General features: G+C 44.2%; 1 protein-coding gene across 1 annotated transcript in view; it reads right to left on the reverse strand.

The window, feature by feature from the left end:
- TBC1D22A (TBC1 domain family member 22A) overlaps positions 1 to 22,053 on the reverse strand; it is a 414,384-nt gene that overhangs the window by 226,862 nt on the left and 165,469 nt on the right. The window lies entirely within an intron of this gene.

A 22,053-nucleotide genomic window follows, 5' to 3' on the forward strand; every position in this document is an offset into this window, starting at 1 on the left:
CGTCCTTGCGGCCCTCCAAATGCATGTTTCCTAGACAACCCAGCGTAGCCCAGAGCACCTCGTTTATGCAAGTGTACAAAGAGCGTCCTTCTCTCATTCACAGCCGGCATTAAAAGGCGAGTTTATCAGGTGAGAGCAGGATTCTAAAAGGCCTGGCAATTTTTCTGAATCTCTCTTGATGAGAAAGAGCTAAACAAACAGGTCCCCAAAGTTAGCAACAGAATGGAAAGGTGGTCACAGAATCCCCAGAAAGAATAGGCAGACTACTGAACAGGCTGACACAGAGGGCCAGGCAGTCCTCATGACATCTCTGGCCAGGTTCCTTGGGCAGGCGTCTCTGCCCACATCCCACTCCTGGCAACAGGGTGCGGGGGGAAGGAGGAGGGAGGCGGGAGGCAGGCGGGAGGGAGGGATCACACTTGCAAGGGCCAGAGTCAATGTAGGAAGAAAACCGGGACATGCAACACAGACAAACGCAACACAGACAAACACCAGTAGCAGCTCGTGGCTTCCACGAGGCCTTGAAATAAGCGCAACAAAGATGGTGGCGGCCTGGAGGGGGCACCTATAGACCTGTCTCTGTCCCACCAGCAGGTTCAGCAGGTGCTAGGCCCTTACTGCCCCACCTGTAAGATGACGGTGGAGGACTGAAGGGTCTCAGAGGCCCACCCGTCCACCTTTAATGTGCAGGGATAAGTCACTGAGCCCCACGTGGCCTGGGCCTTTTTCCCTAAGAACAATGGCTGTACTCGGATGACCCTGACTTCAACCAGCCTCAGCCATTCGACTTCACACATCTGGGTCCAGACAGAGCGACTGAGAAGAACTCAAGAACCATGTCCAAACAACAAAACCCAGACAAAGTGGGTGACTTAGGGTCCATCAGTTGATACAGCAAACATTTTCCCCATTCAAACTGGGGACCCAGTAGCAGTTCTTTATACTGATTCACGTCACTCTGCAGAGAAAAAGCACAAAGCTCTACTACCTCATCCACATCACAGGGAGTGGCCTGGGGAGACTGGACCTGGCAGTCTCTGGAGAGCCCTTGGCCTCAAATTCTATGATGAAGACTTGCTCCTCCTGGAGAAGGCCACGGCTCAATATTCAGGCCACGGGAAATGATCATACAACTGGACTGTACTGTACACGTCCCAGAAAGAAGGCGCAGCTTCAGTCTCTCTCTAAAACCTGCTGGAGACATAACATGCCAACATAAAAGTAGGAGGAGGTGTTATCAGGTTGCAAAGAAAACTCTAGAGATTTGCTCAGAATGCACTTCCTGATGCAGTCAAGCACGCTGGTCTGAATACCAACCTGGAGGAAGGGCCCCAGGCTCATTCCTGGTAGCAGAGACTTGCTGAGAAAGCAGCTGAGGATGCTGACTGAATGAATGAAATAGACTCACCTCAAAATGAAAACTGCCAGGGAAACTCAGCCATCAACAGGAGCCCATGTGCCCGCACAGCCGTGGGACTCACGCAAGCGCCGTCCCAGAGGCCCTGCTTGTGCACCTACTCAGTGCTTCTGTGGATGGGGCAGTGAGGCGGCCCCCTGTGCCCTTGAATCTTACAGCTGTATCTACTCTCCATCTGGCTGGCTGGCCTCAGGCTTCTATTTGCTTCTGAGCCCAGTGCCACTCTTTACACAAGAAGTAGAGTCACTGAGGCTCACCAGCCGCCTGAAGGAACAGTGGGGAGCAGGGGGCACCAAGGCCTCTGCTCGCCAGGAGCACCTTTCTCCTGCAACCTCTTACAGCCTGGCGGGAGAGGCCTCTGTGTGTTCTGGCCAGCTCTCTTCCACACAGCATCCTCTGTGCAGCCAAGGATGGGAACACGGTTCAGTTCAGCCACACAGGCCCAAGCAGGTACTGTCACACTGGCTGCACGAGGCCAGCAGCTCCTACAATGCACAAGCTTACGCTGGCCCATCCAGAAGAGAAAAGGAACTACGTGGAGGAAGCTGGTAGGACAAGACTCCATTCCCCGCCTTTGGAAAGCTGTGTACACACACCCTTAAGGGCGAAACGGTAAGAGTCAATACTGTGCAGAATCACAGGGCTCCTGAAAACTCCTCTTCCAACCACAGTGAGAATTACACAGAACGTCACTGTTGCTTCAGCCGCTGATAAAAATCATTCTAAAGCACTTGGGGTCCCAGTTCTGCAGTATGAAGTAGAAAAGTAAGTTCTAAAGAAAAGGGTACAAAATACTAGTCAGCAGGATGAAGCTCACTGCAACTGATTTTGAGCCGTGGGCCGTGGATGAGTGATTCGCTTCTTTGTGCCTCGACCCGCCTCTACGGAAGGATCGTATCGCCAAACCCAAGGAAGGCACGAGGCAGGTAATATTCCACCAGCAAAGTGTGTGCCCTGACGGAGGGTAACCAGGGGGATCCCTGCTCCTGTACAGGCCCACAGAGGAAAGGACAGAAGGACTCAGAGGCTGGGAGGCAAATGCAGACCCCTGGACACAGCCTTAAACCCCCAGGGCTTCTGATGTCAGCTGGTTGGTTACACTTTTCCCCATAACCAGAAATGCCGCCAGCACAGCTGCAGCCTGGGTTAGGATCCTGGCTCAGACCCTCAGTGGCTCTGCGACCCTGATCAAGTTATTCGATCTCCTGTAAAACAGGGGTGATAACAGCATCAACTTCATGAATCAGTGAGACGTAACAACAAGGAAAGTTCTTTAAAAGCTTCGGAAACCACATGCGAAATAAACGTCAGCTGCTGCCTCCAACGCAACCGCCATCACAGGCCTTATAATTTTCGTCACCTCTGTTTCTACAGCCCCCAGCAATAAGTGCTGAACGAATGAGTGAATGAACACTATAAACTGCCGTGGATCCTTCCTGAAATTTAAACTGCCTAAGAGCAAAGATCGTGGCACACAATCTGGCTTTTCGAAAACCCACCAGTATAAGTAGTTTTTCAAAAGTTTGTGGGATTGAACTGAAAATTCAAGGAGACCAGAAGATAAGGATTCCATTTTGACTTTTAAGAACCAAGGTCATGACCAAACTACAGATTTGGAAGGGGCTCACAGTTGCTAAAAGCATGAAGTTGCAAAGTTTGAAGTGGTTGCCTCTTATTTCCAAATTTCCCTTTAATCTCTTAGGCACAAGATGACAGAAATTGAGATAATCAATACATATTTAATTATCTATCTTAAAAGAAAAATCATCTACATGTTCAACTTTCAGCTTTTTGTGAATTAAAAAAAAATCGAATTTTCACACTCATCTTCAAGGATTCTTTTTGCCTCTAACCAACAGAAAAGACAAAAGGGTAATAATGATAAAAAATGTGAGACCAATTCCACTCAAGTTATAATAGATCAAAGAGCATGGAATAGAAAGTTTTATTTTTAAAAAAATGGAGTACAGGCCAAGCACAGTGGCTCACGCCTGTAATCCCAGCACGTTGGGAGGCCGAGGCAGGCGGATCACAAGGTCAGGAAATCAAGACCATCCTGGCTAACATGGTGAAACCCTGTCTCTACTAAAAATACAAAAAACTAGCCGGGCGCAGTGGCGGGCACCTGTAGTCCCAGCTACTCGGGAGGCTGAGACAGGAGAATGACGTGAACCCGGGAGGCGGAGCTTGCAGTGAGCTGAGATCCGGCCACTGCACTCCAGCCTGGGCGACAGAGCGAGACTCCGTCTCGAAAAAAAATAAAAGAAAAAGAAAAGAAAAAGAAAAAAAGGAATGCATAGAATTCAATGCAATTAAAATAAATCTAAAGTTTAAAAATTTTTAAATGAATCCAATCAGTATCAAATGTAATTGCCAATGAAGAAATCATCCAGGAAATACAAACAGAAACACAACAAGCCACCACTTTATACCCAGTAGGATGGCTAAAATAAAAAAAATAAATAGTAAGTGCTGGCAGGGATATGGAGAAACAGAACCCTCACCCTTTGCTGAAGGGATGGTAAATGGAGCAGGCCCTTGGGAAACAGTCAAAAGGTAAAACGTAAAATTCCCATATGAACCAGGTATATCCCAAGAGAAATAAAATCACGCCCACATAAAAACTATACTAAATGCTTACAGCAGCACTGTTCATAATAGTCAGAAGTGGAAACAACCCAAACGTCCATCCACTGATGAATGGATAAACAAGATTCCATATTGTACACGGAATATTCTATATGGAATATTACTCAGCCGTAAAAAGGACCAGGGTACGGATGTGTGCTATACCACCAGCGAACCTCGAAAACATTATGGTCAATGAAAGAAGCCAATCAAAAAAGGCCACATGCCATAGGATGCTGTGAACATACAACACGAAATATCAGAACAGGCAAATCCACGTGACGAAAAGCAGATCAGTGGTCACTGGGGTCTGAGGAAAGGAGGTCATGTGGCTGCTGAAGGGACTGGGATAAGAGTGTGGCACAATTCTGTGAAGACACCAAAAACCACTGGATTATACACATTAAATGGAAGACAGACAGATGGACCAGACGGAATACACGAGTAGGAGACAGGAGGAGTACTTTCCCCTTCCCACGCACAGTCCCCGACGCGCCAGCCCTGGCCAACCAGCAGACCGCGCCATTACTCTGTGCTTACAGCTTTCAAGGTAAGAGTCAAGGCTGAACGTTTAAAGCCTCAGATAAAACACAACTTCTTTCTCTGCCTTGGGTTTTAAATTCTGTTCTTACAAAAGTAGAGATATTGCAAAGGTCTTTCATATGCGGAAAAAACACAAGGTTGCTTTCCGCCCCCAGCTAGGACAGCTGGGCGGCCTCCAGTCCAACTCTACCACCTCCTGGCTTCTGAGTGGGAGAGGAGGCTCATTAATGACACCGAGATGGATGCCACGGGGAGGCTGGGAGGAGAGCACAAGCCAAAAGTGAGGCGGGCAGCCCCCTTCGGAGGACGTCTCTCTCCTCATAATTACATTAATTGCAATTAGCTCTCTCCTCCTCCATAATTCTTTTGCACGGACACCTCCGGAAGTCTTCTGGCTCCTGTTCAACGCCATTTTCCTGCTGCCACGGGTCCTCCAGCTCATTTCCCGCTTGGTTCCAGAAGCACAAAGCTGCTCCACCCTGCAGTCCTGGGTGACACACCTCCGTGTGCAAGCACGCCCTGCTTTCACCAACCAGCCCACGCCTCATCTTCACACTGAAATTAATTTCTCCCCCAGTCAGCCCTGAAATAAAGTTACTAATGACGGGCAGATACTTCCATCTTTTCCTCCTAATTCATTCACCCGTAAGGAAAAGTTTCATAAGTAATTAAATTGATTTTTCCTTTCTATGTGGGACACAGGTCTATTTAGAACAGCAAAGTAATAGAAAGCCTGATTTCTCAGCAAGGATCCCTCAGGAAGGCCTGACGATGTGACTGCTACAGCAAGAGGCACTTCCTGAAGCCAGCTTGGAGGGGCCTCGGTGGACCGGTGGCTGAGCGCACATCAGCCCTCTTCCTAATTGACATGTGCTGTATAAATTACACTCAGAAGGGATTTGCAGGCACTTTCTGGATCTGAAAAGCTCTTTAATATTAATGCAGTTTGAATCCTTCTTGAATACTATTCAATTCTTATTACTGAAGTAAAAACTTCGATGTGTGACGTTAGTGGCATAGCTAAGCAGCTGAAAAGGTGTGACCAGAGTAGCCACGTCTAATTACCCACAAAAGTCACTGAAACGTCCCCAAAGAAACAAACAGTAGTGGTGAAGCTTGGGGCCTTGTGAAGTCAATAACATAGCTTTATAAAGCTCAGCTTTTCACCCAAATACAGAACAGGATTTTTTCCTATTTACAACTCAGAATGAAAAAACACCTCAATACAAAGTTAAAACAAAAAACCAAAGCTGGCTCCATCATTGATACCTGATGTGAATCTCATGCCAGGCAGCCTGCCTAGTCCTGTAAGACTGTGGACTGTGTATATATATGTATGCTGGTGACCCCAGCCTCCACGCTGTTCAAGGGTGGGCTGTGTATATATATACATATGCTACTGCCCCAGCCTCCATGCTGTTCGAGGGTGGTGTGTGTGTGTGTGTGCACGCGTGTATGTGTGTCTGTATACATACCTACATATATATACACACACACACTAGTGCCCCAGTCCCCATGCTACTCAAGGGTGGACTCTGTGTGTGTGTGTGTGTGTGTGTGTATATATGTATGCTAGTGCTCTAGCCTCCATGCTGTTCAAGGGTGAACTGTTTATGCTAGTGTCTCAGCTCCCATGGTGTTCAAGGGTGGTGTGTGTGTGTGTGTGTGTGTGTGTGTGTGTACATACATACATATACACATACATATACACATACGTACACACATATATACACACATATATACGCATACACACACACACATATATATATTCCAGTGCCCTAGTCCCCATGCAATTCAAGGATGGACTATGTATACGTATACGTATGCTGGTGCCCCCAGGCCCCATGCTATTCAAGGGTGGACTGTGGGGGGGGGGGGTGTATGTGTGTGTATACATACACACATATACACATACATACATATACACATATATACACACACAAATATATACACAGGCCCCATGCTATTCAAGGGTGGACTGTGGGGGGGGGGGTGTATGTGTGTGTATACATACACACATATACACATACATACATATACACATATATACACACACAAATATATACACACACACATATATACAATATATACACACATATATATACACACACACATATATATATATTCTAGTGCCCTAGTCTCCATGCAATTCAAGGGTGGACTATGTATATGTATACGTACGCTGGTGCCCCCAGCCCCCATGCTGTTCAAGGGTGGACTGTGTATATATATACACTCACGCACGTTGTTGTATTGTGCTTTGCTCTATTGTGCTTCACAGATCCTGCATTTTTTACAAACTGATGGTCCGTAGTGACCCTCCATCGAGCAAGTCTATCAGTGCCATTCTCCCAACAGCATGTGCATGCTTTGTGTCTTTGTATCAGCATTGTTTAGCAAGGAAGGATTTTAAGTCATGGTATGTATGCTGCTTTTTGAAACACACTGCACACTTAATAGATGACAGTATAGTATAAAACATAACTTTTATATGGACTGGGAAACCAAAAAATTTGTGTGACTCATTTTCTCACAATGCTCCCTTTCTTGCAGTTGTCTGGAACCCAATCTGCAATATTTCCGAAGCATGCCTGTATAGTGGATCTAAAATGGCCAATATCCCGTGAATGCGAACGACCGCTCACCAACTGTCATCACTGAGCCTGGGCCACATCTGTAAACAGTGATGCTGGCTTTCCAATTCCTCTCTGATAGGTCCCCTCTTTGACACTGCTTTGGGTTCTTGTTGCACTGATGTTGTTGAAATGCAACTGTGATTCTAAATTTCAAATGCGTCTCTAACAGGTTTTAGCTCATCATTACTTCTAGCTCTTTCTCCCATATTTTCGTTGTGAAAACACAGTCTCTTTGAAAACTTTGATGGCTTACAATTTTGTTGAAGATAGTCATCTTCAATGTTCCAAAATCGGAGAGGATTTTCATTTTTAGATTTTAAGACATCAATTACAATGACCAAGCCAATGGCTATTTTCATTTCTATCTCTATTTCCTTCCAATTATCTCCTGATTGCTTTTAGCAATTATCCATTTACTAAGTATCAAGGTGGGTCATAAACATCTTAAAAGACAAAAGACTACTGTCACATATCTGTTTAACAAAAGGGGACGGTCCACATTCTTGTCATAAAATATTATGTGATAAAGCCCATCCTGTTGAATGACTAATTGGATGAGAAACCATATTCCCTTCATATTCTTAGAATACTATTCACTCATTGATGCTTGATTTTAAGAAAATTCATCTAAGCTATCTTCCACTGAAGGCGCACAGTCTGCGAATTTGCTGATATGATCAATTTCACCATCATCATTAGCATCTAGAGAGCTGCTCTCAATCTGTCTGCATTCATCTTCTGATTCATTTAATAATGGTGAAATGTCTTCCTCTGCCAATTTTCCTCTCATTGCTATTACAAGTGAAAAATAAAAAATTCTAAATTCTCTGTGTTTAATGAAAGCTAAAAGAAAAACAGACTTCAAACATGGTGTCTCCAGACTGTATTCATACCTTTTTGAAAGATAATGCAATCGTGTGGGTAACACAGTAAGAAAATTCAAGGATCATATAAAAGATATGGTTTATTCCACTATCACATGATTCTTGATAGCATCTCTTATTCTTCCATTCTATTATTTTAGTCTATTTCTACCACAGTTAGAAATAACTGGCCGGCCATGGTGTCTCACACCTGTAATCCCAGTATTTGGGGAGGTTGAGGCAGGCAGATCACCTGAGGTCAGGAGTTCGAGACCAGCCTGGCCAACATGGTGAAGCTCCATCTCTACTAAAAACACAAAAATTAGCCAGATGTGGTGACAGGTGCCTGTAATCCCAGCTACCCTGCAGGCTGAGGCAGGAGAATTGCTTGAACCTGGGAGGCAGAGGTTGCAGTGACCCAAGATTGTGCCACTGCCGTCCAGCCTGGGCAACAGAGCAAGACTCCATCTCAAAAAAAAAAAAAAAGAAAGAAATAACTGTTGAATAATGATAAAATAGCATCGAGAAAGAGAAAACAGCAAAATGTTTCCAGATATAGATTTAAAAATACCATTCAGATGTGATAATGCAGCCCTGCACTGCTTAACAGGGACACATTCTGAGAAATGCATCACTAGTCTATTTCATCATTGTGTTAACGTCACAGAGTGCACTTACACAAAGCTAGAGTGAAGCCTACTACACGCCTAGGCTATATGGTATAGCCTGTTGCTGCTGGGCTACAAACCTGGGCAGCGTGTTACTGTAGTAAATACTGCGGGCAAATGAACACAGAGGTCAGTTTTTGTGTATCTAAACATATCTAAACACAGAAAAGGTACACTGCAGATAAAGTAGTGGAGACAAAAAACCGTACACCTGTATCGGCCACTTACCACAAGTGGAGGCTGCAGGGCTGGAAGTTGCTCTGGGTGAGTCAGTGAGTGAGTGCTGAGTGGCTGTGAGGCCTGGAACATCACAGTGCACAACTGGAGACTTTGCAAGCACTGTATATTTAGGCCACACTACATTTATGATTATTAATGTCCTTCAATAATAAATTAACTTTAGCTTACTGTACCTTTTTTACTTTATGAACTTTTTAACTTGACTCCTTTCTAATAATACTTAGCTTAAAACTCACCCACACTGTACAGCTATACCAAAATTATTTTTTCTTTATATTCTTATTCTATAAGCGTTTTTCTGTCTTTAAAATTTTACTTTTTACTTTTTCAACTTTTTTTTTTAAACGCTAAGATACAAACATTAGCCTAGGCCTATACAGGGTCAGGATCATTCATATCACAGGATCATTAATACCACATTAATTCCACCTCCACACCTTGTCCCACTGGAAAGTCTTCAGACGCAACAGCACAGCACCTAGGGAGCTATCATCTCCTCTGATAACGACGCCTTCTTCTGGATACCTCCTGAAAGACCAGCCTGAGGCTGTTTTACAGTTAACTTTTTTTTTTTAATAAGTAGAAGTATTACATTCTAAAATAATGATTATAGTATAGTAAGCACTTAAACCAGTAACACAGTCATTTACTATCATGATCAAGTATTATGAACTGCATTTCTTATAGACCAGCAGTGCAGTAGGTCTGCTGACAGCAGCATCACCACTAACACGTGGGTAATGCATGGTGCTAAGACATTACGATGGCCATGACGTCACCGGGCGAGAGGAATTTTCCAGCTCACACACACTTCTGTGGTATACGCCATCCAGTGCTGATAAAAACGTCGTTACGTGGCGCAGAATTGTATGTCCAAGATTTCCCACAGATGCAGTGGTAACTGCAGGCTAGAATGCTTTTTCTTCTATTTTTCAAAAATAAGATTTTATCCTTGTTCTTTGAAGAACAGGATAAAAATCACCAAATGTCAATCCTTATAAATAGTCTGAAATGTTCAAACAGGAAACCTAAAATGGACACGAGATTACGCCTTTCTTCGAAACAAAAGCCAAGAACAGAACATACCTCCGCCGGAATACAAACTCCCACAGCCCTCCGCAGAAGACGCAGAAGAACCCTCTGTCCCTGCCCCCCACAAAAAAGCCAAGCCTGATGACTGTCAGGTGAAAATATTCATCTCAAGAATAGCTGGCTGGGTGCGGTGGCTCATGCCTGTAATCCCAGCACTTTGGGAGGCTGAGGCAGGTGGAACACGAGGTCAGGAGATCGAGACCATCCTGGCTAACACGGTGAAACCCCGTCTCTACTAAAAATTCAAAAAATTAGCTGGCCGTGGTGGCAGGCGCCTGTAGTCCCAGTACTCAGGAGGCTGAGGCAGGAGAATGGCGTGAACCCAGGAGGCAGAGCTTGCAGTGAGCCGAGATCGTGCCACTACACTCCAGACTGGGTGACAGAGGGAGACTTTGTCTCAAAAAAAAAAAAAAAAAAAAGAATAGCTATACACTTAGAGATTTTGAAACAATTTTCAGTCCCCAAGACCAGTCTCATTTGTTTATTTTTGTGAGTTTGCTTTTTGGTGAGCAGTTTTGTTTTTACTTTGAGTTAAAAACTTTAAAACTTCTGCAGACCAGGTAAGCAGAGCAGGGTGAATACTGCTCCATGCCAGCTTGGTAAACACTCAGGACTAACTTTCTGCTCTACTGGGCTGTGTGTCCTCACAGAGCGAGGCTCCCGTTCACACCTGATTCTTTTGTTCAGTGCTCCATTGCAGAGCCTGAGCGGGTAACTGACAGCCCTTGTCCGGAATCCGACAGAAAGATCCATAATTACCTTGAACCTGTCTCATGCTCTGCTTGTCAGGCTGTCCGCCTAAACTGTTTGGTAACGGAGGTCATCAAAGGAGGATGGGAATGCCTGAGCTGGCCCCAGGCCCCTGCGGGTACAGTTCATTAAAGAGATATGCTATGTACTGTTTGGGGCACTGCCTGTATATTCTCAGTTGCTTCTGGAGGACTCCTGAAAGCTCCCCAGCAGGGAGGCTGTCAGGAAGCCAGGAGGAGGGCATGCAGAATCGCGAGGACCCTGGCCCCAGCGGGACCCCCCTACACTGAGTCTCCCAGGCCTCACCCAACCACAATGCAAAGGCAACAAGTCCCTATAGCCATCAAAGGTGAGGGGACGACTCAAGGAAAGAACCACGGGTGTCAAGGTGACCGGCACATGCCCAGCACCCTCTGGCACCTAATAAATGGCAGCTACATGCATGAATTCTCCACTAAGGTAGAACAGTGCTTAGGATGAGGCACTCAGACCCCCTGGCATTAACTCAAAAGCTGATGAGGACAGAATAACCCAATGCTGACAGTGATCAAGTGACAGAAAACAGGTGCATAAGCACAAAGCTTCAGAGTTCAGAGGAGGGGCCCAGGAGACAGCGTGACAACCAAGACCACAGAGACACGGGCATGTCTGAAGAAGAGACTGGAATAGAAGGACAGGGAGGAAGTCTAACTGGTTGCAGCGCACAGACAGCCCACAGCACAGCAGCAAAGCCACCTGGGGAAGTGACCGCTGCAAGACTCCTAGACTCGGAAAGGAGGTGGGGGTGAGACAGAATCACAGGGAGAAATGTCACCCAAACTTCAAGCTCTGAATCCATTTAATGACTGGTTATTTCCCAAGAACTTTCTGAAGCTTCATGGTTTCTATCTGTATTTTCAAACTGCCAATACAGCCCTTGTGACGGGGGCCGCGGGGGAGTGGGGGTTCACCTAAATTTACTGTGCGAACTAAGTAGCCCAGAGGCAACTTCAGGATTATAATTTTTTTAACTCACTTTTTAACAAGAATTTCCACTTTTTCTCGCTGTACTCCAGGATATCACTTAGAGTCCTGAAGGTTCAACCAAAGTTTCTAATTTGCTGAAATACAGGGGCTTCGTCCCAGCCCTCTGAATGTGAGCTACAGGACAGAAGGTGCTAATGTTGGACTCGACTCTGCTTGGCTGACATCAGAGGTAATATTACTTGTACCTTCTTAAGGCCACTTTCAAAATCTACTGACGCCTTCGTCGCTGGGCGGGTCACATCAGTGACCAGCTGTGCCTGACGCACAGATGTCTCGCCCTGAAAACCTTCATGATCAGACAGTCAGCGGAAGCCCAGCACACCCAGGCCCCCATTTGACAGAAAAACAAGTTAACTGAAACCATCAAACCACCAAACCTCTAACCGTGCTATCAAACAGCTTTCTAAAGGAGACACCACCTCCCCTCCGCACGCTCTCTCTTCGCCAGGCGTGCTGGCCTTGTGAAAACGCTGTGGCCACCACAGGGTGATGGCCAGCGAGCCCAGGGAGGGCCCCTGGACAGGCGAAGAGTGAGCCGCCCATATTTCACGTGAGCTGCTCCCTCTCCAACACCGTAACACCAACACCAGAGGCAACGCTGAGCGGGGGCAGCACACATTACCCTGCACTGAACCACAGAGAAACAGATTTAGAGCAGACCCTTCCTGCCAGTGGGTGACGTGTCCCCGGGCTAGAGCACGGACGCGCCTCGCTCGCCCTCAGGACTCCATCACTACTGCTCAGGGACTGCAACGGCAGAGTCCTTGCCCTCTTATGAAGTGAGTCCTAAAAAAGACGAGTCTTCCCCAAGAGCAGTATAGACGATGTGGGGGATGGTGAGAGACTCCTGCTCTCCTGGCAAGTGGAAAGAGCTGCAATTTGGTGACAGCCAACTGCACACTGCAGTCTTTAATTTTCCTAACAACCTTCCAAGATACTCACTCCTCCCACTGGCCCAAGGTTATGACACTGAGAAAGGGTGAGTGCCCACACGTACCACACAGCCTAGAGCACCACGGCTGAGAATCTAACCGAGGTTTCCAGGACTCCAAAGCCCAGTGCCTTCTGCTACACACTTGAGTGTCTCCAATTTTTTTTGTTGTTTTTTTTTTTTGAGACGGAGTCTTGCTCTGTCTCCCAGGCTGGAGTGCAGCGGCACGATCTCGACTCACTGCAAGCTCTGCTCCCCCAGGTTCACGCCATTCCCCTGCCTTAGCCTCCCAAGTAGCTAGGACTATAGGCGCCTGCCACCACACCCAGCTGATTTTTTGTTTTAGTAGAGACGGGTTTTCACTGTGTTAGCCAGGATGGTTTCAATCTCCTGACCTCGTGATCCACCCGCCTCGGCCTCCCAAACTGCTGGGATTACAGGCGTGAGTCACCGCGCCCAGCCGAGTGTCTCCACTTTTGAAAAACACATAACTTGCATGTCCTTTTTTGCTGTTACTTAAAATTTCAAGGTAAAGTAGATTCCTTAGTTATTTGCAAAGAGCAAATTTAATTTTGATCATGAAAACTAAATATCTTTACTTGGATCACGAGAAATAAAAAGTTTGCAAACTCACCCATTCACTGGGTCAAAAAGGCTTGCCTTTGCCATTTTGTTTTTCCTTTTGAGAAGATAAAGATGGCAAGAAAATCAAATAGAAAAAAGAAAATATAAAAAGACACATATCAAGTATAAACTCCCACACACCACAAAGTGGGAGTCCAGCTTTCTCAAGGGCGAAAAGCCGGAACGCTGGAGACCACTTGGCCACACAGCCTCACCTCAGCCTGGTTCACCCCTGCACCCCATCCCCACCTCTGCTTCCTCTCACACTAAAGCTGTGCTTCCCAAGACCAGAACCAAGGCACATATGGCTACTTAGTCTGAAATGAATGAAAATGTAACAGAACTGAACCTTCAGGGGTGCTGGCCACATTTCCGGTGCTCAGGGGCCACGTGGCTGCAGTCAACACCCACCCCGGACAGTGCAGGGAGAGAACACACACATCCGAGTGCAGAGGCTGCCAGTCAGCGCCACCCTGGCATGGCAGCGTGCCTCCCCCTGCAAAACCCCTCCAGTGGTCTCTCCCTGTCTCTGTCCTCAGAATTAAATAGCATCCCTGCGTGGAAGTGGCCAGAGGTGGAGAGACTCAGGAGAGGAAGCAGAGCTTCCTCTCGCCCCGTCAGAGACTGTCTCGTTTCCCTCCCGCCTTGCTGACCAAGAGAAAGCCCTGCCCAGCTTGGCCAAGAGAAAGCCCTGTCCGAGAGCAGAACCTTCACACACCTCAATTCGTCACCATGGCTTCAAGTAATTCCAAGCCGTGCTGAAAATCCTGGATCTGGAGCAAACTCTCCTTCTACTGAGGATCGGAAGACACCACTTACCTAACAGAGAGGCCCACCTGAGGCCCGGGAAGTGCACCTCACCTTGATTGTCCTCTGCCCTCTGCTCAGTGTGCACGCTGTGGTTATGATCATGGTTAACTTTTATTGGGAGAAAGTGGTCCTGAGAAGAATGCCACCTGCTAGAACTGCTGATGGATCCTAACAGCTCAAAGATACGAATGGAAGGCAGATGGGTGCTAGGCAGAAAATGTAAAATTTCCGGAGGGAGGAAATACAGGTAGCAGAAGACAAGGGCAGCCAGCAAGCTACCCGCTCCCAGCAGTTCCTCCCAAACGATGCCAAAAAGCAAGGAGGAGGCCGGGTGCGGTGGCTCATGCCTGTAATCCCAGCACTTTGGGAGACTGAGGCAGGTGGATCACAAGGTTAGGAGTTCAAGACCAACCTGGCCAACATGGTGAAACCTCGTCTCTACTAAAAATACGAAAATTAGCCAGATGTGGTGGCACGCACCTGTAATCCCAGCTACTCAGGAGGAGGCAGGAAAATTGCTTGAACCCGGGAGGCGGAGGTTGCAGTGAACCAAGATCAATCACACCACTGCACTCCAGCCTGGATGACAGACGGAGACTCCGTCTCAAAAAAAAAAAAAAAAAAAAAAAAAAAAGCAAAGACACCGCACACTGCACTAAAACCCTATCCTCAGAGAGAATGCCTCACTGCCAGTGAGAAGGAATCATCTCCACCCGTGATCTCCCCTTACCACCCACCCAACGCTCCATGATGGGTAGAAAACCATGGGGAGGAGAAGAGAAAGGAAGTGGGCCGTGGGAAATGAAGTAAACTTCCTACTTCCTTCTATGAGGCAAGCATAACATTTATTCCTAAACTTGAGGAAAATGGTACTCCACCAAAAAACCCTACACACCACTGTCACTCATGGATACAAACGCAAAAGCTGAAGGACAAATACTGCAAACATACGAACAAGAAAAAATCAACACCACATCGGAATTCTCAACAGGTCTTTCTCTGGCCTTTACTCTTCGAGGTGACAAGCTGGTGGAGAAAGCACGAGTTCCAGGGCCAGGAGAGCTGCCACGCCACGGCCTTGACAGGCAACCTGGGGGAATCACAACAGTAACGTATGGTGGTACTGCCAGAGGGCATTTAAGAATTACAGGTGATAATGTGATTACCTGCTTAGCACAGTGTCTGACACGGTGAACCCATTACTAGTCACAGTCATCTTCGCTGACAGAGTCTTGCTCTGACTAGCACAGGACTTACACTTTCTATAAACGCACAAATGGTGGTATGCATGAGCCAGGAAAGAACCTGCGTAACATCAGAATAAGGCATTCCTCGACAATGCATCAATTTGTAAGCAGAGATTTGTTTCCCAGGTTGTGACACTGAATTGGAAATACAAAGAAAACAATAGATCACAGAATAGACCATAAGGATCTCATAACTAAATGCCATTAAGTTTTTAAAGTCCATTAACATTTCTCGGAACAAAATGAAAATCATGTATAACATGCAACAACAGCCAGGAATGGAGAAAACCACATGAAAAATGAAGCTCCGTCAGATCAGTCTTGACCACGCTCCTCTGTATGGCTTTAAAGGGATTAAGAATCAGACCCAGGAAAGAGAGTCTGTGAAATTTCTGAAACGTTCATCGAAGGGTGGGGTCAGGCGTCTGTCTGGGGAGAAGAGGATCCACAGTCTTCAGGACATTCCCAAAGGTGCCGCCCCCAAATCACAAGAACTCCTAACACAAAGCAGACACCCTCTGCTGGCTGGAGCCGACTTGGATGAATTTAGTATTAAGAGTTTTCTAAAAAAATAAAAAAAATAAATAAATAATAAATAAATAAATAAATAATAAAATATATAAAATAAATAAAATAAAAAAATAAAAAAATAAAAAAAGAGTTTCTAAGGTGCTGGTTTGAATTACTCAAGTTCCTGGATATTAAAATATGTGGCATTTACATAAGGAGGATTAAAAGTGGGAGGATATCTCTTATGTATTTGTTGGTTTATTTCCTCTTAGAGCCAGAACCACTTCAACGACTGTCATTTTAAAACTGGAAATGAAGAGAAACTCATTTTTTAGAAAAGAAAATGAACTGGAAAAAACATGAAACTGCATTTCAGTGGAATAGAAATAGAACTTGTTCTCCGAAGGAAAAAGTCCAAATTAACAAGGATAAAAATCCCGACATCTCAGTCTTGAGGACCAGATTCAAATGAATAAGAACTCGGGCTGTGTATCATTAAGAAAAGCCAGATACTGGAGAAAGGAATCCTTTGATTTAACTACCAGCTGCAAGCATAAAAACCACGTGACCAAGTAATTCCATGGCAGGCTCTCAGACAGCAACTTCCAAAGCTGCCTGCAGTCCAGAGGTAGAACAGGAGGGACTAGAACTCTGGAACTGAAACGGTAGGGCCTTACAAGCCACTTAACCTCTCCATAACCCTTCTTCTAAACTACGAGCAGTAGTATCTACCTTACAAGGCTGCTGTGAGAATTAGGGAGATAGACGGTGAAGTTACTCCAACTGGAAATTTAGCTTAGGTGGATTCGTGTAAGGTAGAAAGGCAGGCAGGAAGGAGAGCTCCTTATTTATCCCCATAATCCCACATCATTTAAACTAGATACTGGCTTTGGCTCCAAATAAATGGAAGCCAGGATTTAAAAGCAAGGAAAGGCCGGGCGCGATGGCTCATGCCTATAATCCCAGCACTTTGGGAGGCCAAGGCAGGTGGATCACGAGGTCAGGAGATCGAGATCATCTTGGCTAACACGTTGAAACCCCATCTCTACTAAAAATACAAAACAACAATTAGCCAGGCGTGGTGGCGGGCGCCTGTAGTCCCAGCTACTCAGGAGGCTGAGGCAGGAGAATGGCGTGAACCTGAGAGGTAGAGCTTGCAGTGAGCCAAGATGGTGCCACTGCACTCCAGCCTGGTGGACAGAGCGAGACTCAATCTAAATAAATAAATGCAACGAAAAACAAACAGGTTAATTCTTGGATGTTGAATATCAGAGTCCCCAAGTCCTACTGACTTCAGGGACTATGAGAGTAGTTTTAACTCCCCACAATTTCACTTTAAAATCTAACCCAAGCTATCCACCACCATACGCATATAACACTCGGCCTGGAGAAAACACCCAATAAATGTCAGATACTATAATACAAAATGCTTCACCAAGACCAGTGTGTTGGTAATACAGGAGCAGACTGCAGGCCGGCGTGGTCTGACGGGGGAGAGAGTGAGAAGGAGCCAGGGAATGAAGAAAACAGAAAGCAAGGTCCCAAAAACAGGCACAAGGCCAAAGAAAGGGCTGACTTGCTGCTTGGGGAGCTTATGATGATCTCCAGGTTCCACCTCATTGTTTACAAGGAATGCTAACATCGTCCTCTGCATGAAGTACATCAGGGACTTGCAAGAAGCTGACTCAGGCACTGCACTTCCATAAAACGGCCCAAACTGAGCCCTCTACTGCTGCTCCCAAAGGGGTCCACACACTCCTCAGGGGCTGAGGAGCAGAGCTATGTGTGGCAAGTTCCCAGCACCCCAGGTCCAGGGAGCCACTGGGCACATGCTTGCTTCTCCCACTCTAAACACGAGGCCTGCAGTCCCCGGGTTCCAACCCAATTGTTCAATTGTTGTTTTACCACACACATGCATGCATGCGCACGCACGCGCGTGCACACACACACACACACACACACCCTTGTCTTTGCTGACTTTTTAATCAGACCAGTTGAATAAGATACCTTTAGGTTGAAACCTCACACGTCAGTACTGGAGAGTGTATTAATTGCTCCTGGCTCTTTAATTCACTGAGTCACTTAGCATCTTTGAGCTCATGCCCATGTGGAAAGCAGCCTTGTGTGTGAATACTAAAGCATCTATCCATGAATGAGGTACATCTGGAAGCACACAGACACAGATGTTCTTCCTGTCAAGCCAATCAAAGACCTATTAATAATTAAGGTAAAGAAAATACCAAAGATAGGGTAAGATGGCACTCTCTCACATGGTGGTGAGAATATACATATTCATTTCTTTCTGGAAAACAACCTAGTAAATGTTATCCAGACCTAAAAATACTCACAGCCATCGATTCAGTGACGCCTCTTCTAAGAATGCATCCCAAAACCAATCCACAACACAATCAAGGATTTGTTTACGGAGCCACCACGTGCATTATCAACAGTGAAAAAGCAGAAACTACACAACATTTGTCGATAGAAAACTGCCGATTACATCTCCTTACAACAGAATAATGAGCTTCCACTTTCTTTTTTAATGTTTAACTGAGATATAATTCACATACCACATAATTAAATTATTTAAAGTGGTTTTTCAGATATTCACTAAGTTGGGTAACCACCACTACAATCTAATTTTACGACGTTTTGCCTCCCCCCAGAAGAAACTCTGTACCCATTAACAGTCAATCCCCCAGCCCCCCCATTCTAATTTCTCCACGTCCTTGCCAACATTTGTAATTGTTAATTTGTTATTGTTCATCTTTTTGATAGTAGGGTGTGAAGTGGTATCACACTGTGGCTTCTGACTTGTATTCCCTAATGATTAATGATGTTGGCCATCTTTTTGTATATTTATTGCTCATTTGTAGATTTTCTCTGGAGAAATATCTATTCAAACACTTTGCCCATTTTAAAATTAGGTTTGTCTTAATACTGAGTTGTACGAGTTCTTTGCATATACCAGATATGAGTCTCTTTTCAAATATATGATTTGCAAACATTTTCCCCCGTTCTGGGGAATGTTTTTTTTTCATATTCTTGAGAGTATTATTTGTAACATGAAAGTTTTCATTTTGATGAAATCCGATTTATCTATCCTTTGTCCCTTTTGCTGTTATATCTCAGAAACCATGGCCTAGCCCAAGGTCATGAAGATTTCTTCATGTTTTCCTTTAAGAGTTCTGATTTCAGCTCTTACATTTAGGTCATGATTCACTTTATTTTTTGTGTCTACGGAGAGGCAGGAGTGGAACTTCATCTTTTTGCATTTCAGTATCTAATAACCGTCCCAGGACTACTGGTTGGAAAACACCATTATTTCCTCATTGAATTCACTTGGCATTTTTGTCAGAAATCAATTGACCAAAAATATGAAGGTTTATCTTTGGCCTCTCAATTCTATTCCACTGATCTACATGTCTACCCACGAGGCGGCATCATAGTCTTGATTAATGTAGCTTTGTAATAAATTCTGATACCAGAATGCATGAGTCCTAATCTTTGTTTCTCTTTTTCAAGACTGTTATGGCTATTCTGGGTTCTTTTAATTCCCAAACGAATTTTAAGATAAGCTGGACAATTTCTGCTAAGAAGCCATTTAGGCTTTGACAGGGATTGCACTGCATCTTTACGTCAATTCGAGGGTGAACGCCACCCTAACATCTTTACGTCAACTCGAGGACGAACGCCACCCTAACATCTTTACGTCAACTCGAGGACAAACACCACCCTAACAATATTAGGTTTCCAATGCATAAACATGGGATGCCTTTCCATTTACTTAGATCTTCTTTCATTTATTTCAACAGCATTTTGTAGTTTTCAGAATGCGAATCTTGTACTTCTCTTGCTAAACTTATGTCTAACTATCTTATTCTTTCTGATGTAAGTGGATTTTCCCAGTTCCATTTTTAAATATTTCATTGCAAGTGCATAAAAATGTAACTGATTTTTTAATCTTAATCTTGCATCCTACAAACCTGAATTGGTTTATAAGCTTTCATAGAGTTCTAGTGGATTCCTCAGGGATTTTCTACGTACAAGATCTTGTCATCTACAAATATAAGTTTCATTTTTTTCCATTCTGGATGACTTTTGTTTCATTTTCAGGCTTAAGTGCCTTAGCTAGAACCAATACTAAAATAGATGTGGAGAAAGTAGACATCCACATCTTACTCCTGATCTTAGGGGAAAAACTTTGTCTTTTAAACTAACCATGATATTAGTCAAAGGATTTTCATGGAAGCCTTTATTAGAGAGGAAGTTCTCTTCTATTCCTAGTTTGTTGAATATTTTTCTCATAAAAGGATGTGGGATTTTGTCAAATGCTTTCTCCAGATCAACTGAGATGATCGTGTAGTTTTTGTCCTTTACTCTGTTAATACAGTGTATTACACGGATTGATTTTCAAATGTTGAACCATCCCAGCATTCCTGAAATAAATTCCACTTGTAATAATGCCTAATCCTTTCAACACATTGCTAGATTCAGTTTGTTAGGATTTTGCTGAGGATTTTTAAGTCCATTGTGATAAGGAATACTGTTCTATATTTTTCTTTCCGTGTTAAGAAAAATATCTTTGGTCTCAGAGTAATACTGGCTTCATAGAATGATGTGAAAGGGGTTCCCTCCTCTTCTATTTTTTGAAAGAGTCTATGAAGAAATAGTGTTAATTCTTTGTTAAACATTTGATCAAATTCACAAGCAAAGTCATCTAGTCCTACGATTTTCTTTGTGGATTTTTGAAATTATTATTTCAATAACACGAATTAATAACAAGTTAGCTTAACATTATTTAAATTATTGATGAAAACTGGTTCATTATTAATTTTAAATTCTTAATAATTAATTCAGTCTCAAAGAGAGACTTATTTTGTGGAATTGGCTCACACAATTGTAGGGATTGGCAAGTCTGAAATCTGTAGGGTAGGCCAGCAGGCTAGGAACTCAACCAGGATTTCCCATGATGCAGTCTTGAGAAGAATTCCTACTTCTTCCAGAAACTTCAGTCTTTGAGCTCACGGCCTGATTAGATTAGGAGACCCACCTACACTGTGGAGGGTAATCCGCTTTACTCAAAGTCCACCAACTTAAACGTTAATCACATCTAAAATACATCTACACTGCAGCTACAAATAGACTGGTGTTGGACCAAACAACAGGGCACCAGAGCCCAGCCAGGTTGGCACAAAATTAACCAGCATAGTCAGTTTTGGCAATTTGTGTGTTTCTAGGGGTTTCTTTGTTTCATATACACTGCCTAGTTTGTAGAGTTGTTCATAGTATTACTTTAATGCTGTATATTTCTAAAATTTCTCATGAATTTAGTAACTTGAGTTTTCTCTCTCTCTCTCTGGTCAGTCTAGTTACAAGTCTGTTTCACTTATTTCTGTTCTAGTCTTCATTATTTTCTCCCTTCTGTTTGTTTTGGCTTTATTTTACCCTTCTAAGTTTCTGAAAACGGAAAGTTAATGATTTGAGGTCTTTTTTAATACAGTCTGTTACAACTATAAATTTCTCTTGGATCACTGCTTTAACTGCATCCTGTAAGTGCTGATATATTGTGTTTTCATTTTCTTCATCTCACAGCAATTTCTAATTTCCCTTACAATTTCGTCTTTGACCCACTGGTTATTTAGGGTGTGTCATAAAATGTCTACGTATTTGTCATTTTCTTCAAATTTCCTTCTGTTAACTGGCTTCTAACTTAATGACACTGTGGTCAAAGAACACATTTTGTATACACTCCATCTTCTCAAAAGTATTAAGGCTGGTTTTATGGCCCAGCATATGGTCTATTCAAGAGGATGCCCCACAAGCACTTGAGAGGAACCTGCATCCTGCTGCGGCTGGGTGCAGTGTTCTGTGGATATCTACTAAATCTAGCTGGTCTTCTGTGTCGTTTATTCTTCTAGTTTCTTGCTGGTTTGTCTCATTTCTCTAGCCGTTATTGAAAGTAGTATGTTCTACTTTTAAAAAACATGATTTTTAAAAATGTTGAATGACACTGGAAAATGGTTAGATACTAAGCAAAAAGCAATATTGAAATGTGCACGCATAAT

The sequence above is a fragment of the Papio anubis genome, chromosome 16 (genome assembly GCF_008728515.1).
Source record: "Papio anubis isolate 15944 chromosome 16, Panubis1.0, whole genome shotgun sequence".
Taxonomy (NCBI): domain Eukaryota; kingdom Metazoa; phylum Chordata; class Mammalia; order Primates; family Cercopithecidae; genus Papio; species Papio anubis.